At 45.2% G+C, this 14,108-nt stretch overlaps 1 protein-coding gene and 1 long non-coding RNA gene across 6 annotated transcripts in view; one reads left to right on the forward strand and one right to left on the reverse strand.

Moving 5' to 3' along the window:
- LOC105678034 (uncharacterized) overlaps window positions 1-6,784 on the forward strand; it is a 179,899-nt gene extending 173,115 nt beyond the window's left edge. For all 3 annotated transcript variants that reach the window (XR_010891114.1, XR_010891115.1, XR_001101652.2), the window contains one exon: window positions 4,584-6,784. This is a non-coding gene — a long non-coding RNA (uncharacterized lncRNA). The remainder of the gene's footprint in view (window positions 1-4,583) is intronic.
- The window catches only part of LOC105678008 (neurotrimin-like), a 300,284-nt gene that overhangs the window by 146,544 nt on the left and 139,632 nt on the right, over window positions 1-14,108 (reverse strand). The window lies entirely within an intron of this gene.

Consider the following 14,108-nt stretch of genomic DNA (forward strand, 5'->3'; position numbering starts at 1 on the left):
AGCCTGTACATAATCAGATCATTCTCTATCCGATTATAATCCTTTCATTTTACAAAGGCATTAATAAAAGAGCAAAGTATGGCTTCGTATGTGTGGTCTGTTGTGCGTAAAAGTAGGAAAGTAGGCATTTGTAATCAATATTTTTAGTCATAATAGTAAAATATCTCATGTTGAAATTAACGCGTTAATCGAAATATGCATCATATTCGCCGCGATATATGATACAGATTTGTCATAAAATTTTTTGCAAAATATCATTACAATATTTAGCTGTGTAAACTTTACAATTCGATATTCGCATTGCGTCATATGGAGAGTTATCATTTATCACGCAGAGATGGACAATTTTATTTGTTCGATAGATATTGTAAATTTGTATTTAATTGCTATATGCATCTATATATCACGCATTGTTCTGCGATTAAAATAAAATAAAAAAAAATCACGCGGCTACAAACGCGAGTTCTTCCTCAATCGATTATTAATATTGCCTGCCGGTGCTATTGCCCGGGACTTGAATATTCCGCATAATATCCAAATATTATCTAACGATCCGGTAGATGATTTTCAGCTCCACCGGGGTAGCGCGTTGCATTAGTGTAACCTAAATGATGAACGAGACAAGAGCGAGGCATCGATACAACGCGAAATGTATACTGTAACAAAATTATTTCCTCGATATTCAATTGCGGATTCGAGATTGACCGATGAAGCACTGCGGAATGCTTGCATTTACGACTTACTCGTGGGAGAAAATGGACATTGAAAAATCGTGAGAAATGAATTAGCCGCTCATTGAGAGTAGATTCAGACGTGAGTTCGAGAAGTTTACTACGTGGATCACACGGGTGAAATTTCCGGGAAACCATCATATCGCATTGTGGCGGAAAATTTGATTTCGCTAATGGGATCTTTCATCCCGTTACATCGCAGTGGGAAGTGCTTGGCGGCAAAATCGTGGAGTTTCGAACAATCTCCGACGTTAATTCTACCTCCGGCGGTTGGCTGCTGCTCTCCCGCGCCGTTCATAGAAATATTTTCTATAAAAGCGCGTTCCGCCGCACAATGGCGCGGCCACGCTGGAAGTGAAAATACTTTGTCTTGTTTTCAAAGGGACTTAATATTTATCATGGCGAGCGCTTAAAAGACTGTTGCCGACAGGTCGCATAATTTAAGTGTTCCCTCCACTCACGCTATTTTGCATGCTGTCTCGTCCAAGTGTGCCGCCGCGTAGTTTCATATCGAAGGCGGTGCTCTCGCTCGCCGGCGGAATCGATAGTTTTTGCGAATGCTGGAAATGCATATTCGCGACTATCGTTCGTCCGATCGCGACCTTATTCCCCTTTCAATATAAGAAAGAGTTACCATAAAGAAGTATTACTTTGTTGCACACTAAATTTATTATTTACACAGGAATGTAAAATGAAATATCATAAGAAATCAAGTTCTTATCGATCCTTCAAAATACTAAATTCCATTCTGCGAACTTTATCGCTTTCATTTTGCATCTCTGTCACCCGATAGCAAATTTTCTTTTGTAACAAAGCCGTATTTTTTTTAATTGCTATTCAAAATATTACTTTTGATATATATATCAAAAGTAATATTTGAATAGCAATATATATATATATATATACATATATATATATATACATATACATATACATATATATATATATACCTTTTTGTGATCATTCGCTTCACAGTTACCGATTTTATATAACGAATATCGTTATATCGCCGCGCGCATGAATGATTCCACCGTTTGCACTGTTATTTTTCTACGATTTTTATATTATCCGCAAACACTTTTTTCTGTTGCTGCGAGAACACTGGGTCGTTGATGTGAAAAAATAACATTCTGCACGATACATGCTATAGCATAGTGTAATCACGCTTATTGTTAGGACATGCCGATTTATTTTCCCGTGTGTTGCGCCGTGTATTTTTCTATCTAGCAAAACCACTCCCGAATCTAATTAATAAAACAAATGCGTGTTTCATGTCAGCATGCGTAGGTATTTATTGTGCAGTGACTAAATTCCCGTGCGCAAAATTTTTCGTGAAAATTAAAAGTATATTTTCATCGCGACTTCGTAATAAATCACGCTTCTAATTAACAGCTTCGCCGTTAAACTGATCGATCGTGAGAACTAATAACCGCGGAATCTGCGCAAACAAATTAATTTTTCCAAAAGAATTTCCAGTTGGAACATCGCGCGATGTTAAGAATGGAAACGCTCCGCGTTTATTCTTAGCACCGAGCGTTTTGCCCGACGTTGAGAGCTTAAATCTTTACAGATGATTCCGTCGTGTCGGTACGGCGGATTTTTATAGCCCGCGGTTTTTGCCCGAGATCACAGACGGCCGTTGGAACTCGCGTGAGTCGCGTGGTACGCTTAAACGGCTTTTTAACATTCGTCGCGTGCAATCTTGTGCACTCGTGTGAGAGGGGGTCAGCGCTCGTGCAAAAAAATACACGTACTCTCAGCTAACTACACGCCACGGAGCGTTAAAAGAGACCGAGCGACGAAAGGCTTATGTGGAACAGCGCGAATCGTGTATATAGCATGTACATACGTCTATGAGGTTACCCATGTATGTAGCCATTTGGGATTTTTTGATCGAGTCAGAGTAGATTTTTCTTCAATAAAAAGAAACGGGTATAAAAAATTTTGGAATATAAACAATTTGAAGCTTGGAAATGTGTAATTAAAAAATGCAAACAAATAAAATCTTATTTTTCAATCGAGTTTTCTTTGCACCTAATTTTAGTAGAGCTTTAATTTGAAGTTCAGCTTTAAGATAGTCTCGACTTTTCGTGGGCAACGTAAAAGAAACGATATCAAAGCTATCGTTCGGCGACGTATCTCGAATTTATAACAATGGGCTAATCGTGCACTGTGGCCAAGCAATAAAACGTCAATGTAACTCTGTCACGTGAAAACGTGACGATAAAATTACCGTATATGTACGGCTGTGCGAGTGGGACGAAATAAGTGACGCTGTAGAAAAGTACTAAAACGATTCCAAGATAGTAAAAACAAAAAATTCAAATGCTAATTTAATTTAACAAGCTGTCGTGAGTTTGCATAAAACATATAACGTGAAGACATTTCGGAATATCTTTTTCACAGCTGCTTATTTCGACGCATAAACCTCGCGACTGAAATTTTGCAATATCCTATTAATGCATTTGCACGATCGCCTAATGCAACTATATTCAACGGCGCTACGGCTCCGTCTATGTGCTGAAGAAGCTATGAGAGTGACGTATTGAATTTATAAAAATCCCATCAATAACGCTTTCCGCGAGAAACTCGTTATCATATTCATTATCGACAGGAGTTTTCACTCCCGCACAAAAATTCCGCCCGCATAAGCTCCTGTTCAAGTGCAGAAAAATTAATGTACTTACATTGTGAATATGAGCACAAAGAGGACATCGGCGCGATAAGCGGTGGATCGATACCGGCCGGGCACAAGTCACACGTATGATAAAACACTAAATTGCAGCCGCGGCAATATTTCATAACGTATCCACGCCGGTCATTATCGCGCTCCATGGATTGTGTGTGCGAACATTTTCGAATCAATTAAGCTTGGCTCTGTGAAAATCATGAAAATCGCTCGAAAAACAGATTCTCTTCGCGGAAAATAACATTGCGCGCGAGCCTGTTGGGGAAAAAAACATTGCGTGATAATATTCCGCTCGTGATCATGCGATATTTTCGCTGCAAGGCACCGTTTGTATTCACCAAACGGTGATATAATTTCGCGTTCGTAAGTTTATATCGGAATAAAAAAAAAAAGGAGGAAAAAAAACACGAACCGGCATCAAAAGCGCATAATTTCGGCTTAACACGGGCGCCACTTGAGCACTCCCGCCTCGCTTCGTTATTGCCAATAAACCTCAACGTGTTCTTCGCGTGTGCACGATCGTGCGCGTGCGCGGTTTCTTGTGTCGGCTGTGCAATTCGTGCCGCATCGAACGAAGGTGCATTTAACTTCGCACGTGTGCGAGCTCGCAAGCCATTGAGATAAAACGCGCAGTAAATAAACAGGGGCCACCCGCGCCATTATTTACGACAAGAAATATCGAATCGGCGGTGAGGAAGGTCGAGGGAATAAATCGCGCGGATACGCACGCATACGTGTTTAACAAGTAAGCGAACGTTCGCCGCACGTGGCGGCCAGATCATGCGAGCGCATGATCATGCGCTCGATATCCGGTCAAGTTTCCGGGCTTACAGATGTCATTATATTCGCGTTAGCGTCGCGAAAAGAATCGCTTGTGTCTGTCTCTTTTTTTGCAACGTAATCACTGTTGCCGTCGCGTGAGAATTTTAATCCGAGACCGAATATTCGAGCGTCATCTTTGAGTTTTTTTTTTCGCATGTGCACACGTGATTTAAAATAGTGGTGCGATGTTATCGAGAGAAGTGAATAATATAAGTGTTACCGTGCACAATCGCTTACGTCTTCTTCATAAAGTAGAACAGTCATAATCAGAAGTAATTTTAGCACACGCGTGTTATAAAAAGGGGAATAAAATAACTTGTCCGCGGTAATAATTTTTACAGGAGCCCGCCACTTCCTCTTTCAATCGTCTTCTGCGAAATCGTGCTCGATGGAACTGCGACCTAAATAATCGCGCAGCGAGGCGAATCAGGAAGCGGGGATTAAGGAGTTCCGTCGCGCCGCAGAATGAGGTGTCAGATCGCAGACGGCGGCGGGGAACCGTCGAAGTTTCCAGGTCGATAGGGCGTACAAGAGGAGCAACTCGAGAGGCCGGTCAGGAAATGCAAAGAGTGGAAGCAGGAGGAGGCGCGGATGCGAAGAGGAATCGGAGGTCAGAACGAAGGAGGAGTCTCTCTCCCCCCCTTCGAGAGGGGGGAGAACGAGATGACAACGAGGGTGCGCGGTGGAACAATTGAATCAGCAAAATCAAGCACCCAGGGTCGAGAGAGGAGTAGTAGCGCGCGCTCGAGCGCAATCACAATCCGCTGCGAATTTAAATGCCGCCGCCCTGTGTAAGTCGGCGTGTTCGACCGCGCGCGGCCACCGGAGGCCAGGAAGAAGAGGACAGGAAGCTTAACGGCGTATGCGCGCGACACGGAGCATTGCCATCTCCGGAGATGCATTTCCGTTCATCAGACTTATCCGGTGCTCTACGCGGGGCTCGATTGCGCGAATAAGTCTAGTTTTTAACTGAACTTAAACGCGCTATGCTGCTCCTCGTCGTTTCCTGCGAAATGTTCGGAACATACGCTTGTGTTTTAATAGAAATACACCTGTGAAATTATGTTCTGGAATCGCTTTATCGAAACTTTGTTTGAACTTTACTGCAACTCGACAGGACGTAATTCAAATTTCGCTGATTTCCGTGTTAAAATTAGGCACACTTAAATTAGATTCGGTCGTTACGCTGGGATATCCGATATCGTCCGAAATCCTGCTGCGCTTGCAAATCGCGCTTCAACATAATTTGCATTTCATCGGTCAATTCGGACAGGCATGACGTTACTGTTATTTTTATCGCAGCACGGTAAACGCAAATTTCTCTCGCATCGCCAAATTTTGTATTTACAGTGCAAAAGTAATGCGCATATCATAAAAAAATATATTATCGTGCGAGGTGCGTGCTTTTTTCCAATGATGATTATAGTGGTGCTGTGTATCCTGCGAAGTAGCAATTATATTAAACAAAACGTCGTCAACGCAGTCACGCACGGCTAATAAAATCTCCGAGAGTCGTTCAATGCGCGATGTATAACGATAACCGTAATAACCATAATAATAAAAATTTCAATAAAGTTACAGCTTAACAAACACTCCACCTTTCTCTCAATATCTTAACAGTTTTCGCGATTTATATCGCTCGATTATTCGCGAGCTTATGTTTCTACTTGAAATAAGATAAATCCGTTCATTTTTGCCGAATAACGATTCAAGATCGCCGATCGATTCGGTCATCCGAATTACGGAATATCGAGAAGTCGGATGACCCAAACGTAGCTCTAATATTTACCGGATATTCTGGAGGAAGCTAATCTTTCGATGCGAAATTGTACGTCGTCGTCGTGTAATCGAACGAGCGGGATTCGATTATATTCAATCGAGTGGGCCATCGACCCGCGCGATCGACCGGACTCAAATTTAATCTTCTAATACGGACAGAAGAGAATCACGAGGAAGAGGATACGCGCAGCAGGCGCAGACACGACCCTTCCTTTCGTCGTCGTGTGCAGCTTTCTCTCAACGACAGTCAGCAGCGTCGACGATTTTCCATCGGACTCACTTTTAACGGAATTGGACGGCCCGCTCGGATTTTACGACGCCTGCCTCTGTCTTCCTCCGAATATTTTCGGTCGTTCGGGAGCTCGGGCGCTCGGGGGAAAATAGCGAAAAATACGGGGAAAATATATCAGTAAAGCCGTTCCGCTCACGCGCCCGCGAGCGCGAGCTCCGCGCGTATATTGAGCCAACGTCTCGTCCCGACAGACGTATGAGACGTTTATGCGATATCCGAGTGCATTTAGGACTGGCTCGACTTAGCTCTCGGATACATTCGATATACCGACGTGCATTTTACATATGTAAGCGAAGCTAAGTGTGCCGAGCCTTTGCGAGCGACACGCAAAAATGTCGCCGAGCGCGCGGAATAAATTCGCGTCACGATTAAATTTCTTCAAAAATTCTGTTTATAGATATTGCGTCACGCGTCGATGAACAAAGCGTGAAAATTAATTCACAATTAATAATTCAAATAACATATACGCAGTTTCACGGAAAAATTTAGTGCACAAAAAAAGTTTTTAAAGCATCTAAAGTGGCTTCAGCGAATGATATTTTCCTCTCGTAGCGCGACGCTGTACACATGACTTTCCTTTATTCGTCATCTCATCAGAGAGCAGAGAGAGGATCCTTGGAGAGGATACACGAGCGAAATGTAGGTCACCGATGAGAACGCGAATGATCCATCGTGCCGTCGAGTTTTGTTTCCTCTGTTTTCCACTATTTGAATTACAGAAATAATTTTGTTACAGAGTTTAAAAGGCGCATAAAAATGGCGCATCAAATCTGACGTTGTCGAGCGAACAGAGAATCAGACAGCTGCGATTGTGCGACGGGGCTTTCGCGAAACAATTTCTACGTGCGAATAAGCATCGCCCGCGCGTACGCAGATTTTCTCCTTGAAAAATGACAGGCGCCTCTAGAAAATAGTGACAAAAAGATAGTACTTTTTTATTCGCATCAGTGTTTCCCGTGTAGAACTCCGGCGTGTACATTTGTCGAATGTCACGGCACGCCATGCGCAATTTCCGCAGGCGACCACTCGAAATTTTTCACTCCGCGGCCGCGCCGGATGGGAAGAGCGCTTAATGCGCGGCGCAAATCGGGGCAACGAGCACCGCTGATTTTGAGGGGGTGCCGCGGGGGTGCGGACTGCGCGGCCGCGGAACACCAGCATGGTATTTCGATCAGGCATCGCTCGTGGCGTGGCGTGCAAACGGCCCGCAATTACTCCACTTTCTAATTCTGCTTTGCCGTCCTACCTACGATCTAACGATCAAATTACGTGACCTCGAGCGAGCAACCGAGGTTAGGCTAAAACGTGTCGTAACTCAAGCCGTTCTTTCGCTTCCCTACTTTCGCGATATGATACTTGATCCTCTTTGCGCAGAATTATGAGGAAGCTTTCCTATTGATATTAGAAGTCGATAACCTTATCTTGTTTTAATCCCACCCGCAGATAATTTATCTCTAACTTTCCAATCTCTTTTAAAATATCGAACAAATTACGGCGCAATACGGTAATAAATTTTGCCTTACTCTATTTGCTCGCTAATTATAGGAAGCAGGTGCTTAAGAAAATATAATTTCGCCGAAGAACACCTGCAGTTCTCCAAGTTTCGCAGGGATCCTCCGCTGAACACCGTCCACCACCAATGACCCATTTAATCCGCGGGTAATTGACCGTCACGGCTCTCTAATCTCAGCGTTAAAGAAATTCGTGAGTAACTTTCGAAATCTGTCGCGTTGCTTTGTACTTCGTTGCTCGGTAAAACTACGGGGAAACTCCATCATCGGGAAACATTGCTTTCGGGCGAACGGTCGACCGGCTGTGCTTCCTACCTCCGATCGCGATTCCGCGCGTGGACATTGAAGTTTTACGGAGCGTGAACGAAATACGTGAAGGGTGGTGTGGAGGGTGGACTGGGAATGGAACCGAATCGAGGAAGAGTTTCGTCTCGGCAGCGATATTATAGATTCTCCTTCAAGAGCGCGAGGTGCGAGGCGCCGATAAATGAAGTTTCGAGGAACGAAAGAAATTTTCGATGAACGCGATGAAACGGCCGAAATTATCGATCAGAGCGCAAGATAAAGATATCGTAGCGAAAAATTTTAGTTTCAATCAGCAAGAGAAATATACACCAAATCGATGGACAACGTACTTCAGTTTTTATAGCCCCGCGTTCTGTTCTCTCAGCCATCTTTAGTCATCGATTTATTCGTAATTCTACAATTGTTTTTACGATTCGTGCCGCTTATTCGATGGCATAGGATGCTATATTTCGTACGCTGTAGGATCCTGAATAATAACGTGAAATACATATGTATAACGTATCAGTTGAATCGTTCAGAATTTTTAAAACATTTCTCTATAAATTCAGTGAGCGACAATATCGCTGTATGATTTTATCGATGCAGTTTAAAGTTTTTTTCGAACAATTTAATTTTTTTTCTATGGAATTTATTTTTTTTTGTGCAATTACATTCAGAGAAGTATGCTGTTTGCTGGACGTTCCATTTTAGAGAAGAATCTACAATGTTAGTGGATTTAAAAATTCTGAAAATTCTTCACTCTCGAGAGTCTTTTTTAATGGAATTAAGAAATCGTTTTATGCGCCCGCAAACAGCCAGTCCTTCCAACCGAAATTACCGCCAAACTGGATGCATTTGTATAAAAATGTATTACGTTGACCAACACCGTCGTTTTTTGAACACTTTAACGTAGAATTTTTTGATATTATTCCAACGAGAAGTGAAAGAAATTGTACCGCGCGTAGTTAATATTCATATCGTCAAATTATTTCATTTCATACTCTACTATGGTCTTCTTTACGGTCACAAAACAACTTGCCGCTACTTCCCGTCTCTTTTACACGCGCGTATACGAGACACATCGCGAAGCAAATTTCATCACGTAACATGCGGAATTATTTTGTACGCGCGACAGAGAATAACTAAAATTTCTGTAACCGTATCTAGTGTCGCGGGAAAATGCAGCACCGTTAATATAAAACAGAAGCACTCTCAACCGGCGGTGAGTCACTGACGCGATAATAGTTTGCGCCGAAAATTTTCACATCCTAAAAACGCGCCGTGACATCCATAAAGTCTGCCAGTCGTGAAAATTCGGGAACGGCTACAGCCGACGTGTACAAATATGGGCCGGCGCGGCGAATTCCGAGTTGAAAGCACTAAAAGAAATTTATTCATAGCCCGCATCTATCCGTAAGATAACATCTTCCGGAGCCGCGCTACAAGAAATATACGTCTTGCGAGAACGTCGCGCGAGTTCGTTCGCGTCGGAAACCCGTCAAGCCGCGGCGCCGATCGATCGATGAGAATCGCTTTGGCCGTACGTTCTTCTAGATTCCCCGTCTGAAATCTATGAATATTCAGCGGCAGAGTGTTTTCCCTCCCGTTTACTACTACTTTTTCACGCGACAGTCTAGTCATAATCTCTCCCTTTATCCTGTGTACATCAGATTAAAATCTGCATTATTCGCGTGCAATGCGTTCGTTAACGCACACGTTGACGCATTCAAAAAATCTGGTTCTTTTAAATCGTCGCATTAACTAAATTTTTCGTATGATTTTAAAATGCAACACACTATAAACGTTTGTTAATTAATTTTACATTCCGCGGTGAAACTAAGAGGCGAATAGATGTTTAAAAACGCGGGCAGCCACCGGCACAGTCCTATAGCTCGTGAATACGTAATGCAGCTTTCTTTGGATATGAACGCGGACGAAGCTTGCGTAAAAAAACAGCGCGAATGCTCTCGGCAGAAAATAAGAAAATAAAAAGGTAAGAATCGTGGAAGAGCCGGGAAGAGAGAATAAAAGCACTTATTTTGATACGCGAAACACATGACGCAATACGACGAGCTTAATTTTTTTAATATCAGCGAAAATGCGAAGGCAAAGGCCGAAGACACCTATTTCCGTGTTTGCCAATTAGCGCGTCATGTTCTTGTATAATGAAAGCGAACTCGATTAGGCGCGCCTAGACAGTCGTTACGACCGGCTGGCTGTAGGAAACGCTGTTTTCGAGTGGTTAATGAATGCGGGAACCGGTAATTAGTTATTGGTTTTAGCATAACGGACACGCGTTTATGCGCATGTGGGCCAATAACCGTGGCAACAGGCCTCCGGATGGCGCCTGATGCGACAATGCCGGTTGCATACTAATCACAAGCAACCGGAACGAAAATATAACAACGCGAAACGAGCTCGTTCGACGATGCCGCATGTACGTAAGAAGCGAGAACGAGAGAAAATGGCCTTAATAATCTTCAATCGAATCTTAGTTAATAAAAGACGTGATTATTCGCAAACGCGACGCGCGGATGAGAACTTAGAGGCACGTCTCGCAGTCGTGCGTTTGCACTCGTCTGGAATAATAGTCTGAGATAATTTTATGTCGCGGATGTTAGCGCGAGATTCGACGGGATCGCGGAATATCAGCGCCGACGACCCGCCGCTCTCGTAACGTGTTTGCCATGGTTCCGCGGCTGAGGTTAACTGCATCTGCTGCCGCGAAACAAACTGAATACTAATAACGGCGTCTGGCGCGCGCGCGCGCGCGCGTTCGCGCGAGGCGTGCGTCGCTGTGCCATACGCTGTCGTGTTACAGCATTGAGTGCCGAGTGCGGCCTGTATCCACCGCTATATCGCTGCACATCTGCAGTATCTGCCTCGTAGATCTGATAGACGAACTGGGTCACGAGGCTCTGCCTCCGCACCCCCGGTCTGACATACCGACGCCGCGGTTCTGCGAGGGCCCCGGGAGTTAATCTTCTACGTTGCCGCGGAATATCGTTGACAGCGACGAGATACGCGCAGCGACGAGATACGTGATTCGTCTGCCTAATTAGTTTCCGGCGTAAAATCATCTCGCAGTTTTGCGCGGATAATACGTAACAGCCGTCTTAGATTTGTTAACTGTCATTTGTCTGACTTAAGCAAACTACGCCCGCGCGAGCTGCAACTGTTAAAATCGCGCCGCCGCGCGTGCGCACGCCACCGCAACTACATCTGTTTGCCCTCCGTAATTAGTCGTAATCGCACACCTCTGTTTTCGTTAGTTCCGTACACGGAAAAGCGTTTCCTCTTAATGTCGGTATATTTCGTTATGCAATGCTTGTGCTCAAAAAAGAATTTTATGACAGAAACATGCATTTACTTACTTTTTCCCACAATTAATACTAATTACAATATTCCGATGCTGAAGTCACTTACCTGAAATAGAAAAAATATCGCACGTTAGGACAGAGTATTGTTAATATGGATATATAAATATGGAATGTAAACGTTTAAAAAAAAAAAAAAAAAGAAAAAAAAAACAGTCGCGGGCTCTAGTGTTGAGTAATTAATGACGATAATTAATATTTGGTTTCGACACGAGAATAATCGTACTTCTCTTAATACACAAGAACCCTCGACAAAAGATAACACCTAAACGGAACAAAAAGCCAATCCATCATTCGAGCCGGATACACGATCGCCTCCTCCATCTCATCGTTTTGCCGACCCTCGAATCACACGAACGATCGACCCCTGGTAGCGAGATTCAAAGCCGAACGTTGCCGTCCGTTCGCGCATAAATCCGTTCGCGGCAATTACGGTAAAAGGGCGGTTAATAATTGACCATTGGGGAATCATCAAATATTTAGGAACTGCATGTGGCAACAGAATGGGATGGGCAGGGACAGTTCGAGATCCCCTGTCCTCGTCCCCCTCCCGCCCCGCGTCAACCCCCCACCCACGCGTCCACCCACCCCCTTTCGGCCCTGCGGGCTTCTGGCGTTTAATGGCAATGCGGTTTGCGCCGGCTAGGCTCGCGAACGGCACCGGAGGTCGGGACAGAACTTTCCCAGGGATATTTGTAGGTTAGTTATGGCTTTTACACGCGAGGTCCCGTCGGGTCAGGCCGCATTATGCGGTACTCGCAGGGCGCGCGTTGCGCTACTCAATTTAGCCCTGGCTACTCTGTGACGAGGCGGACGTGGAGGCTTCCGCCTCGCAAGCGACGAGATGCAGCGCGGATGTGTGGATCCGAAAATTCTCGGCGCTTCGGCGGAGAGAAATAGCTCTGTAAATATCAGATCGGGCCGCGCCGATCGGATACATTCCGGACAGACTTGAATGTCTCGATTCGAAGTACCGTCGGATACTGGAATCGCTCGAGCGTTCAGTTTTGTGTCGCATTGTCGTCAAAGTTCGAATATCAGACAGTTGGAAAAATTAACGACATTGATGCTAAAAAGCGTCTAATTTCAAATCGATTAAATTGTGTATTTATTATGCACATATAATATACGGCCGTACAGATATGAAACGAGAGAGTTAATTAATGACGCAAAAGATCCTTGAATCATATTTTCGCGCGCGCGCGCGAAATGATCGCATTAAAGTTACAATGGAAATACAGAGCGCGACGAGGACGTTGTAGTTTCGCGTAACAAATGGCAGAGGCAAAGCCTCTTATCCGCGCCGCTGGTGTTTTGATTAAAACCGCTTTTAATGAGGCCGCCGTTACGCGCTACACGGTCGCGAAAACGCGCGCGCACCCTCGGCATTTAACGTCCGCTAAGTACGGAGTCTTTCATTAATTGCGGTCGGGGATAAAGGATCTTGTTTTGCATGCATACCGGCGACTGCTGCGGCGGCGGCGGCGGCGGCGGCGGCGGCGGTGTCGCCGCTGCAACGTCAGTCGGGTCGCTTTGCTTGTCCGGCCTACGTGACATCATCGAGAACACCTGCACACGAAACGGGCCATTACACCGGACTTGGCCGATCGTCAGCCCGATATATCACGCTTTCGTGGCCTCGAGATGGCCCCGAGACGCAAAACCCGCGCGCGCGCGCGCGCGCTCTCTCCCTACCTATCGCCAATACAGGATCGATATGCTACGAATATTTACTGTGTTTTCGGTCCGGCCGCGGGATTTATCGCGCATCACGTACGGATTTCTATCGGAAAGTATACGTAATCCGCGGAATTCAATTTACGGTCGGGGAATGAGCGATCGATCGATCGCGCCGTGTTTGATGATACCGCCAAAAATTGAAGGCCAGCTTACCGACTCGCCTCATCCACGATATACGCCGGCCTGAATGGCGGTACGTTTCGAGGATACAAAGTTCGCGGGTTCGGAACTTTGTGTCGCGCTCCTCGTCATAAATAATAGGTGTCGCGGCGACGTAGTAAAGTTTATATTGAGTTCGCGAAAGAGAGACTCACGACTTCTAATTCACGACGTCCCAGAATTTCCGCGGTTTCCAGACACCCCCTCCCTCCCCTTCCAGCCCGCCGGATTTCGGGTGGGATGCACTCGGGCGAGTTTCCCAAATTCGTTAATTTTCATTCGTCGTGATTAGTCGGCGCGGTAATACCCGGGGCTTCTTCTCGTAACTCCCGAGTCCATGCTTTATGGATCTTGAGGAAAGCCGGGCACGTACCTAGTTGGTCCTGTAATTTGTGACCGAGGGATTGGAGCCTCGGCGATACGATAGCGGCGAGCTTGCGGGTCAGTGGCATCATTAACGTCGAATAGGATATTCGGGCAGTTTCGCGCAGTTTCGCCTTGGTTGAGTTTCATCCGAACTGCTCTCCTCCATGTAATTAAGCTGCGAATCGGTATGAAACGGCTAAAAGCTCCGAAGTACAGTGGCGAACGCCCGAACGCTCGTCCGCGCGCGCAACAACACATCGGCGCATCCGTGCAAACACACACTTACACGCTGCGCCGCCGAGAGCACGGTTGGTGTTGATCACGCAGGAGCGCGAGATACGCGCGGCCACAGAAATT

This window comes from Linepithema humile, chromosome 7, assembly GCF_040581485.1.
Source record: "Linepithema humile isolate Giens D197 chromosome 7, Lhum_UNIL_v1.0, whole genome shotgun sequence".
Classification (NCBI taxonomy): Eukaryota; Metazoa; Arthropoda; class Insecta; order Hymenoptera; family Formicidae; genus Linepithema; species Linepithema humile.